We start from the raw sequence: 8900 nt of genomic DNA, 5'->3' as shown, positions 1-8900 counted from the left end.
GATAGGAGGAAAGTGTCTATTAAACAGAGGGCATTAAGAGTTGAGTACAGAAGACCAAAGGCATAAATCTGACTTGAAAAGTTAAAACTTTGTCAGCAGATCGCCCCGATTATGCAAACTGGGCCTGATCTCATTTCCAAAATTCTCTGTATTTTTGGTTTGTAGTGTTTTGTTTGCTTTTGATTGTACACATTAGCAGAGATCTTAGGACTATTATGTCATTGGGGGTCCCCCTCTTGAAGTTGTGTTGTTGTGTTATATGTTCTTTCATTTTTCAGTATACAAACCCAGGACTGATGAACCTATACAGACAGAAAATAGAACATGGTGGGTTTATTTGGGGGGTGGGGTACAGTGGTGATGGTGGTGTGGAGAGGCCATGTCAAGGTGTTCATGTAGAAAAAAAAAGGAAACTGATGGTGGTAACAATTGTACAATTCTGCTGTATGTGATTGAATTATAGAATGATATATGTATTAAATCCCAATTAATAATGTATTTTTAAAGGCTCATATAATAAAGTGAAGTCTACCCTGGGATCTAAGTAATGTCAGTTGCCATGAAAAAGTAATCAAGGTTATTCACCACAGGAAAACAATTATAAGAAAGCCATGTAATCCTTCATATAAGAAAAACAAACAATTTCTCTCTGTTGACTTCAGACTCATAGAGGCCCTGTGAGATAGATAGAGCTGCTCATAAGACTTCCAAAGCTGTCAATTTTTACAGAATCAGACTACCACCTCTTTCTTCAGCAGAGTGGCTGCTGATTTAAACTGCTGACCTTGGTTAGCAACGCAGATCTTAACCACTGCACCACTAAGGCTTGTTGATCTTTAAGATAGATCCAAATCATATATCTTAGGTATTACCAAATTAAGTCATCATCCATATTATATTTTCTATAACTTTTAAAGGATGCATTCTCCTCCCTCAACTATTCAAATATCTCATCTACCAAAAAAGAGTGTTCTTTTTGCAATAGAATTGAAAACACCAAATTTACAATATAATCTAAAAATGCCAAATATACTAATTGTTAGAGAAGAGAGAACATAGAGCAATTAAAACTCACAGATATTTATAATCTGGGTGGAAAATGGGACAAGTGTTTTGCAAAAAGTCTGGTACGTTCTTCTAAAGTTAAGCATTTAAATATCCTAACACCCTGCCATCCCACTTCTGGCATTTCCTCGAAAGAATGAGAGTTATGATACATTAAAAATTCTACACAAGGGTACTTCAAGAAACTTTAGTCACATGAGCCTCTAAACTAGAAATAATGACAATTATCCATGAATTAATAGATAACCAATTTGTAGTATAATATTCACCAATTAAAAGCAAAAAAGAAAAAGAACATAATATGGCCTCTTAAAAATCAAAAAACAAACACATGATAGTGAGGGAAATGACCTGGAAGCAAATCTGAAACAATGTATACTCTGAATACACATTCACATAGATATAAATACACACATATACCTAAAAACGCATACATACACATATCACATAGAAATGTATTGCTTTTGAGCCAATTACTATTCACAGTGACCCTATTGAACTGAGTAAAACTTGGTCCATGGGGATGTCAAGGCTATAGATGCTTGTAGCTACAAACTGCCATTAGCTTTATCCCACAAAGGGACTTGGGGGAGGGGAGGATGTAACTGCAGAGCCCTTATTTAGCAGCCAAGCATTTTAAGCACTGCAAAATGAGTGCTGTACTAAATAATGCACATTCTTTTAAATTACAATTATTGTAAGTAAAATAAAGGAAGTTAAAAAGATATTTTTCCATGTTACACTTCAAACTACAATTATACTTTAACAGAACAGATTCTTACATTGCTCCTTGAACACACAAATACATACACACACACAGTCTATGGGACACTAAGGAGTCTCTTACACAATTTCAAGGCTTACCACTATTCAAAATTATATTCATAATAATAGATTACTGACCTTTTACCCTCTGTTGGCATTTTTATAATGTTATAAAAACAACATTGGACAACGTTTTGAGAATCAAAGCACAAATCAAGGCATTAGTACCAAACTGCACTGATAGTAATTTTATTAATCATCACCACAGAAAACAGCAAAATAGGTATAAAAAAAAGCTGAGGATACAGACCAAGATGAGGGCCTAAACAGCCACTAACATTTACCCCTTGACACTAACAAACTGAACAGTGAATAAAAACAGGCAGACACTGAATGAGAGCTCACAGCTCCAGACAGCAGAAGAAGCACTGGAGAGCTGAGATGGGTTATAAAAGACAGGAAAGGCGAAGCAGGGTCAGCAAAATGTCAGGGAGCTACTGGCTGTCAGAAACCTGGAGGCTCATGTACTGTGGCTGGTTGGGAGCTGCAGAAGACAATAGATTTTGATGGCCCAGATTAGCTACAGGGATTCAAAGTCAAGGGCCTAGGAATGAGCACAGGGGAGTGTAGAGGCTGTGAGTGAGTGCTATTGAACCTTTCTGAGACAAGAAACTAAGGGACTCCAGGACCCAGGCCAAAAGAGCCAAGGGTTCTAATTTTCTGTTTGAAAAGTTAATCAAAGAGTCATGATATCATAGATATATAAACAGATTGGGGCCTTATTCTTAATTCTAGCCCTGATCTAGGAACAATGAGTTCTTGTGGCGTAGCCCTACTCATTAATTTCCCCCATGAAGAGATCTCTGAAGACAGGGGCACTACAGCAAAGTGTGGTGAAGAAATCAGATACCTGGTTGCACGAAGGAATTGCATATGGGATCTCACAAGCTTTTCTCCAAAAAAACCCAACCATCTAAGAGGTGCATCAGTTAAGTCCACATGAAAGAAGCACACCACTCTGTGTGATCCAAGGATTATAAATAATAAAATGTGAATCAAAAGTAGAGAATGGTATCAGAGATTTAATTATGAACACCTTGTCTGTGGATGAGTGTGGAATCCCAAATCCATTTGCAAGGTCTCCACATGGATTAAGCCTACAGTGAATTCCCTCTCACCACAGTCAGGGATGTGAATAGTCTTGCTACCAGACAGCGAGCCTTGCAAAGTTGATTATGGCAGATGTCATTTGGTAAAAATGTAATACGTTATCATGTGATCACCATTTTGACTTATTTTAAAGTTGTTTCAGTTTTTAATATTTTCTGCTTTCCTTTTTATTGAGCTTTGTCTATGTTTTTCTCTAGTTGTTTTTTATTTGTATGATTTTCTGTATATGAAATCCAAGATAGACACATACAAAGGGGTAGTTAAAAAAAGGAATTTTTTTCAAGCTATGTATTTAATATATTTATAAAACAGCCTTATCACCTTCAAAGTACTCTCAATTACACTTAATATATTTGTCAACTCTGCAATTCCATTCTCAGGGTCAGTAGGGAATGTGGCAAGTGGTTGGCTCAAGTCCACAGAACAGAAGGCCCCTAAGCCAGATGCAAGATATACACTCAGCAAAATCCAAGCAAGCTTTACCATAGTGACTACTTAAGCAGTCCACATACTTAGGTACTTTATTTCAATTGATTGCAATAGGGTTGTGCCATGAGTGTTGCACACCACCCTAATCTTATTACAACTGTACTTGTATATGCATATATGTACAGATATGCAGGTGAATTAAACAATAATTATATGGAACAATCATAGATACTTATCAAGCAAAACTGAACACTTTCCAAAAAGATTTCCCGGCTTTGAAGGCTTGGGTTCTTAGTTTTATAGGCCAGCTCAATTCATTGGCACCACACGTTTTACATCCTGTATCTGAATGCAATGAGTAGTCTCCAAGGTCTCGGCTTGTGAATGAGAAGACACAGAGGTTTGTTTCTATGCATCATGAGCAAGGGTTTAACAGCAAAAGGAACCCAACATTTCAGCGAAGAGCCTAATTCATAGGCTAATAGCAGACACAAGCTACAACCTCATCTACCCTGAGTGCAGAAAAACCAGGAGATGCCCAGCTGCTGCTATTGGGACTCCTCTTGCCAGAGCCACAATAGATGGCACAACGCAGAAGAGAGGAAAACTACAAACAAAATTACAAAGTCTAGAATTACTGGACCAATTGAGAGTGGAGGACTCTCAGAGACTTCTTGTTAGGTGCCTTTGAGTTGGGATCCTAAGCACAACAGAACGAAAGAGGCTGGCCCCGTGCCATCCTCACAACAGTTCCTCTGTTCGAGCTACACCGCTACATTGTTGTACTGATGGAGCCAGCCCATCTTGTGGAGGCTTCCTCATTTTCACTGGCCCTCTACTGTAGCAACCAGATGTCCTTCTCCATGGGCTGGTCTCTCTCGATCAGATGTCCAATGTACTTAAGATGAAGTCTCCCTATTCTTGATTTTAAGGATCTGACTGGTTGTACTTCATGTAAGACAGATGTGTTTGTTCCTTCGTCAGCCTATGTATTTTCAATATTCCACGCCAGCACCATCACTCACAGCATCAATTATTCTCTTGTCTTCCTTATGTGATGCCCAACTTCCACATGCATATGAAGTGATTGAAAAGAGCATTTTTTTTGGTCAGACATTCCTTTGTCTGCAAAGTAACAACCTTGCTTTTTAACAATTTAAGGAGGTCTTGTACAGAAGATGTACCCAATCCATGAGATACTTTTTAAACCTGAAAGAAACTATCCCATGGAGTAATCTATGAATGAAATGACAGCATGGCTAATAAAATAATGAGTACTACCCATGTAGCCAGGATCCCATTAAAGATAATTTACATGGGGACAAAATGTTAGCAATTTTCTAAGCAGAGCTGATAAGACAAGAAGATAGAGGAAACTAGGATACTGGAAACATAACAACAAGAATGTACTTAACGAAAATGTTGACCCTTTTCAAAGTGTGACTAATGCCACTAAACAGCTGAGCAAAGTAGCAAACGGGAACATAATTTGGTCTAGATTTTCACCCCAAAACATAATAAAGTATTATGAAAAAATAGTAAATGCTTATTAAATAGTTTTATTTTCTGATGTAACCAATGAAGTGAAAATTACACATTTTACCGAGTTCAGTCTCTTAAGCATGCCTTTTTCATAGAACTTAATTTTTACTTGAATTTATTATTTACTTATTCAAACTTGTTATTTAGAAACTATTTTCTTGAAAACCAATGAAATTAATGTGTCACTAACAACAGATGCATCTGTTTCCCAAGATAACATTTAAGATTTCAAGAAGAATTAGCATTTTTGAAATTTAATCAATGGCATCAACATTTGAAAAATCTGCATAAGTCAGTCATTCAGGGTGTTTCAATTCACCGATGGATCATGTCATAAAATCAGTCTTGAATAGAATATCCCGTCAAGGGATTTTCATCTAATAATATAAAAATATGTTATATTAAAGTTCATTGATGTATCATCAATGAATCTTTTACTCAAGAATGATTTTCAAATGAAAAGAGCCTGGGTGACACAAGCAGTTGCAAGGAAGCAAAGCCAGGCTTCTCCATTTATTCAAGTTTAGAAATGTCTAAGAAAGAAAGAGAGAGAGAGAGAAAAGAAAGAAAAAAAACACTATGGAGCATAATTCTACGAAACTGGGTAACAAAGATTGAGTGGCTGATTGAAGGACAGGCAACAAGAACAAAAACAAAATATTGATATATATGATGTCATATTACACATTGAATACCCTTAAATTTATGGAGTCATGTAGTAATATTAGAAGCCCGTGTGGTGCAGTGATTACAGGTTGGGTGGCAATCTTCACGATCTGCAGTTCAAAAACACTAGCAGCTATGTGGGAGAAAGATGGGGCGTTTACTCCCCTAAACAGTTACAGTTTCAGAAATCCAGAGGGAAAAGCTATGAATTAGCATTGACTCGATGTCAGTGAGTTTGGCTGCTTTTGGTTCTTTGTGGTAGTATTAAGGAAGAATACCAACAGTTATATAAAAATTAATTTAAATTATTCTATCTCCTTTTTAACTGGATTTTCTTTATACATGTCCACCAGAACAGATCATATGTAGCAAAGGATTAACTGCACCAGAAGATATGATATCCAGGCCATTTTAAAGTCATATAAGAGAAGCCAAACATGATTCTAAAAACAGACATTAAAGATTTTTATACAATATTATACAGAACTTAAAACTAGTCTTATAATTTCTTTAGAAATTGTATTTATTCATAAAGTTTTATTTATATTTAATATGGGGTCAGTGAGGAGTACCTGAAATATTTGCTGATGAATATGTAAGCCTTCAGTATAGGCTGCAACTCTGAAAAAAAACACCAGAATCCTCACAGCTGGACTAATAGATGCCATCCTAATAACAGAGAACAGATTGACATTGTCAAGGATTTCATCTTGCTTGGATCCATAATCACTGCTCATAGAATCAGAAGCCAAGAAATCAGCTATTTATTAAATTTACTGGCCAAGACCCCTTTCAAGTGTTGAAGAACAAGGTTGTTACATTGAATTCTAAGGTGGGACTGACCCAAGTTATGGGAGATTCATTTGCCTCATATGCATGTCATAGTTGGATAATGAGTGGTAAAGCTCAATGAAGAATTGATCCATTTGAATTATATTTATTGAAATTACCTTGGACCGTCAAAAGAATGTGCAAATATATCTTGGACTTACTCTAGACAGACTACCTCTTAGAAATGAGCATGGTGAAACTTCAGCTCACAAACATTGGCTATGTTAATAGGGGTAACTAGCCTATTAAAATGACATCATGCATGATAAAGTATAGGGTAACAGAAAAGAATGACCCTCAGTTAAGCATATTGAAACAGTGACTGCAACAATCGTCCCAACATACATAAAATGAAGACAATGGCATAGAGCCAAGCAGGGTTGTCTCTGTGAGACATAACCAACTGAACAGCATGTAACAACAAAAATTGGTATTGCTTACACTTTTGAGAATTGTATGGGATAAGGAAGAAGGATATCCAGAATGCGCCTTAATGGCAAGACTGGTGAGACCCATCGTGGAGAAGGACATCACGTTTGGTTAAGTTGAGGGGCAGCAGGGAAGAGTACGTCCCTCGACAAGATGGATGAACACAGTGGCCGCACAACGGGCTGGCACTAAGAACTCTTGTGGGGATGGTGCGGGGCTGGGCACTGGTTTGTTCTGTTCTACATAGGGCCATGATGAGTGAAACTGGCCAGATAGCACCTGACAACCTGTGATACAGAGACTGTTGCTGATCTCCATGAAAAGATCCATTTGGGAAGTGTGGAAAGCATGCCATTGCTAACCTAAGTATTAGTGTTTTGAACACACCAGTGCCTCCATAGGAGAAAGGTGAGGCAGTCACCTTCTGTAAAGATTGTGCTGGTGATTGATAGGGGCCATTGAGTTGGTTCTGAGTCAAGAAACCCTATCTAGGAGCAAATGAAACATTGCCTGGCTTTGCACCATCCTCCCAATTATTATGGTGGAACCTATCGTTGGAGCTATGTTGTCAATCCAATTTATCCTGGATTTCCTCTTATTCACTACATTTCTACTTTACCAAGCATGATGCTCCTTTTCAGGGAATGATCTCCCCTGAGATGCTTTCTATAACATATTGAAAATAAGTGAGAGAAAGTCTGACACGTAAGAAGAATTCTGGCTGTGTTTCTTCCAAGGCAGATGTGCTTCTTCTTCTGGAAGTCCATGGTACTTTCAATGTTCTTCCTCAGCACCATCACTTAACTGCACCGATTCTTCTTTGGTCTTCTTTATTTAATGCCCAAGTTTCACATGCGTACTAGGTGACTGAAAATATCATAGTTTGCCTGAAGCACACCTTATCACTCAGTGACATCCTTGTGCCTCACACTTTAAAGAGGTCTCGTGCAGCATATTTTCCTAATGAAATGCATCATTCGATGTCTTCACTGCTGCTTCTATGAGGACTGAGGAGAGATATAAGCAAGAAGAAATCCTTGACAAACACTATCTTTACTGTTTATCATAAGGGTACCATTAATCTAATTGTGAAGATTTTGGTTTTCTTTACATTGACGTATGATCTATAGGGAAGACTTCAGTCATTGATCTTCTTCAGCAAGTGCTTCAAGTTCTCCTCATTTTCAGCAAGCTAGGTTATGTCATCTGCATAGCAAAGGTTTTCTATAAGCCTTGTTGTGATTCTGATGTAAAATTCTTTTTCCTATAGTTCATATTCTTGGATAAATTGCTCAGTGTACATATAGTATGTAAGCATTACAAATTAGAAACACTATTGGACCATTCTACTCTGTCTTAATGTCACAATGAGTCAAATTCAGTTTGACAGTTGTGGCAGTTACATAACTTCCGGTCAACTTGTGAAGGGGTGGAGTCTAGCCTGTCAACCAGGTTGCAGCTTGATGACCTCATTTGGAGGCACAAAGGAGATAAATAGCTCACTGGAAGCCAGATACACACTCCACTTGCCTCCCTGTGAGACATTCCTGTTGACAAGCCACATGGAGCTACATTCATGGAGCCAAAGCCCTGGAGCTGGAAGAGCCACGTGAAGACCAATGCCAGTGCTGAGAAGAGATGTTTCCACTGCCACTGGATCCACAAGACTTCCCACCTACTAGCCTATGATCTTCCTGTATTCAGTGTCATTGCATGTATTGTGTGAGTCTGAAGAGGAACTTATAGACTGGTATCAGATATATGGGCTAATATTGGACTTAAGGACTTGATCTGGACTGGGATGGGATGTTTTCTCAATATACAATTAATTACTCTTTGATATAAAGTTCTCTCTTACACACTTATGAGTGTCTCTCGATTTGTTTCTCTAGTCAACCCGGTCTAACACAACAGTACTGGGTTCAGTTTGTTTGTGTGTGATCTTGCTTAATATCTTATAACATCCTTGCTCTTCAGCACTTTAAAGAACCTCTTGAGCAGCA

General features: G+C 37.8%; 1 long non-coding RNA gene across 1 annotated transcript in view; it reads right to left on the bottom strand.

Annotated features, from left to right (window-relative positions):
- LOC123521298 overlaps nt 1-8900 on the bottom strand; it is a 16775-nt gene that overhangs the window by 5582 nt on the left and 2293 nt on the right. Inside the window, exon 2 of the long non-coding RNA XR_006679761.1 lies at nt 6210-6306. This is a non-coding gene — a long non-coding RNA (uncharacterized LOC123521298). The remainder of the gene's footprint in view (nt 1-6209; nt 6307-8900) is intronic.

The sequence above is a fragment of the Echinops telfairi genome, unplaced genomic scaffold (genome assembly GCF_000313985.2).
Source record: "Echinops telfairi isolate 266 unplaced genomic scaffold, ASM31398v2 ScPeMD7_9;HRSCAF=40, whole genome shotgun sequence".
NCBI classification, from domain to species: domain Eukaryota; kingdom Metazoa; phylum Chordata; class Mammalia; order Afrosoricida; family Tenrecidae; genus Echinops; species Echinops telfairi.
This window is presented reverse-complemented; position numbering and strand designations above follow the sequence as displayed.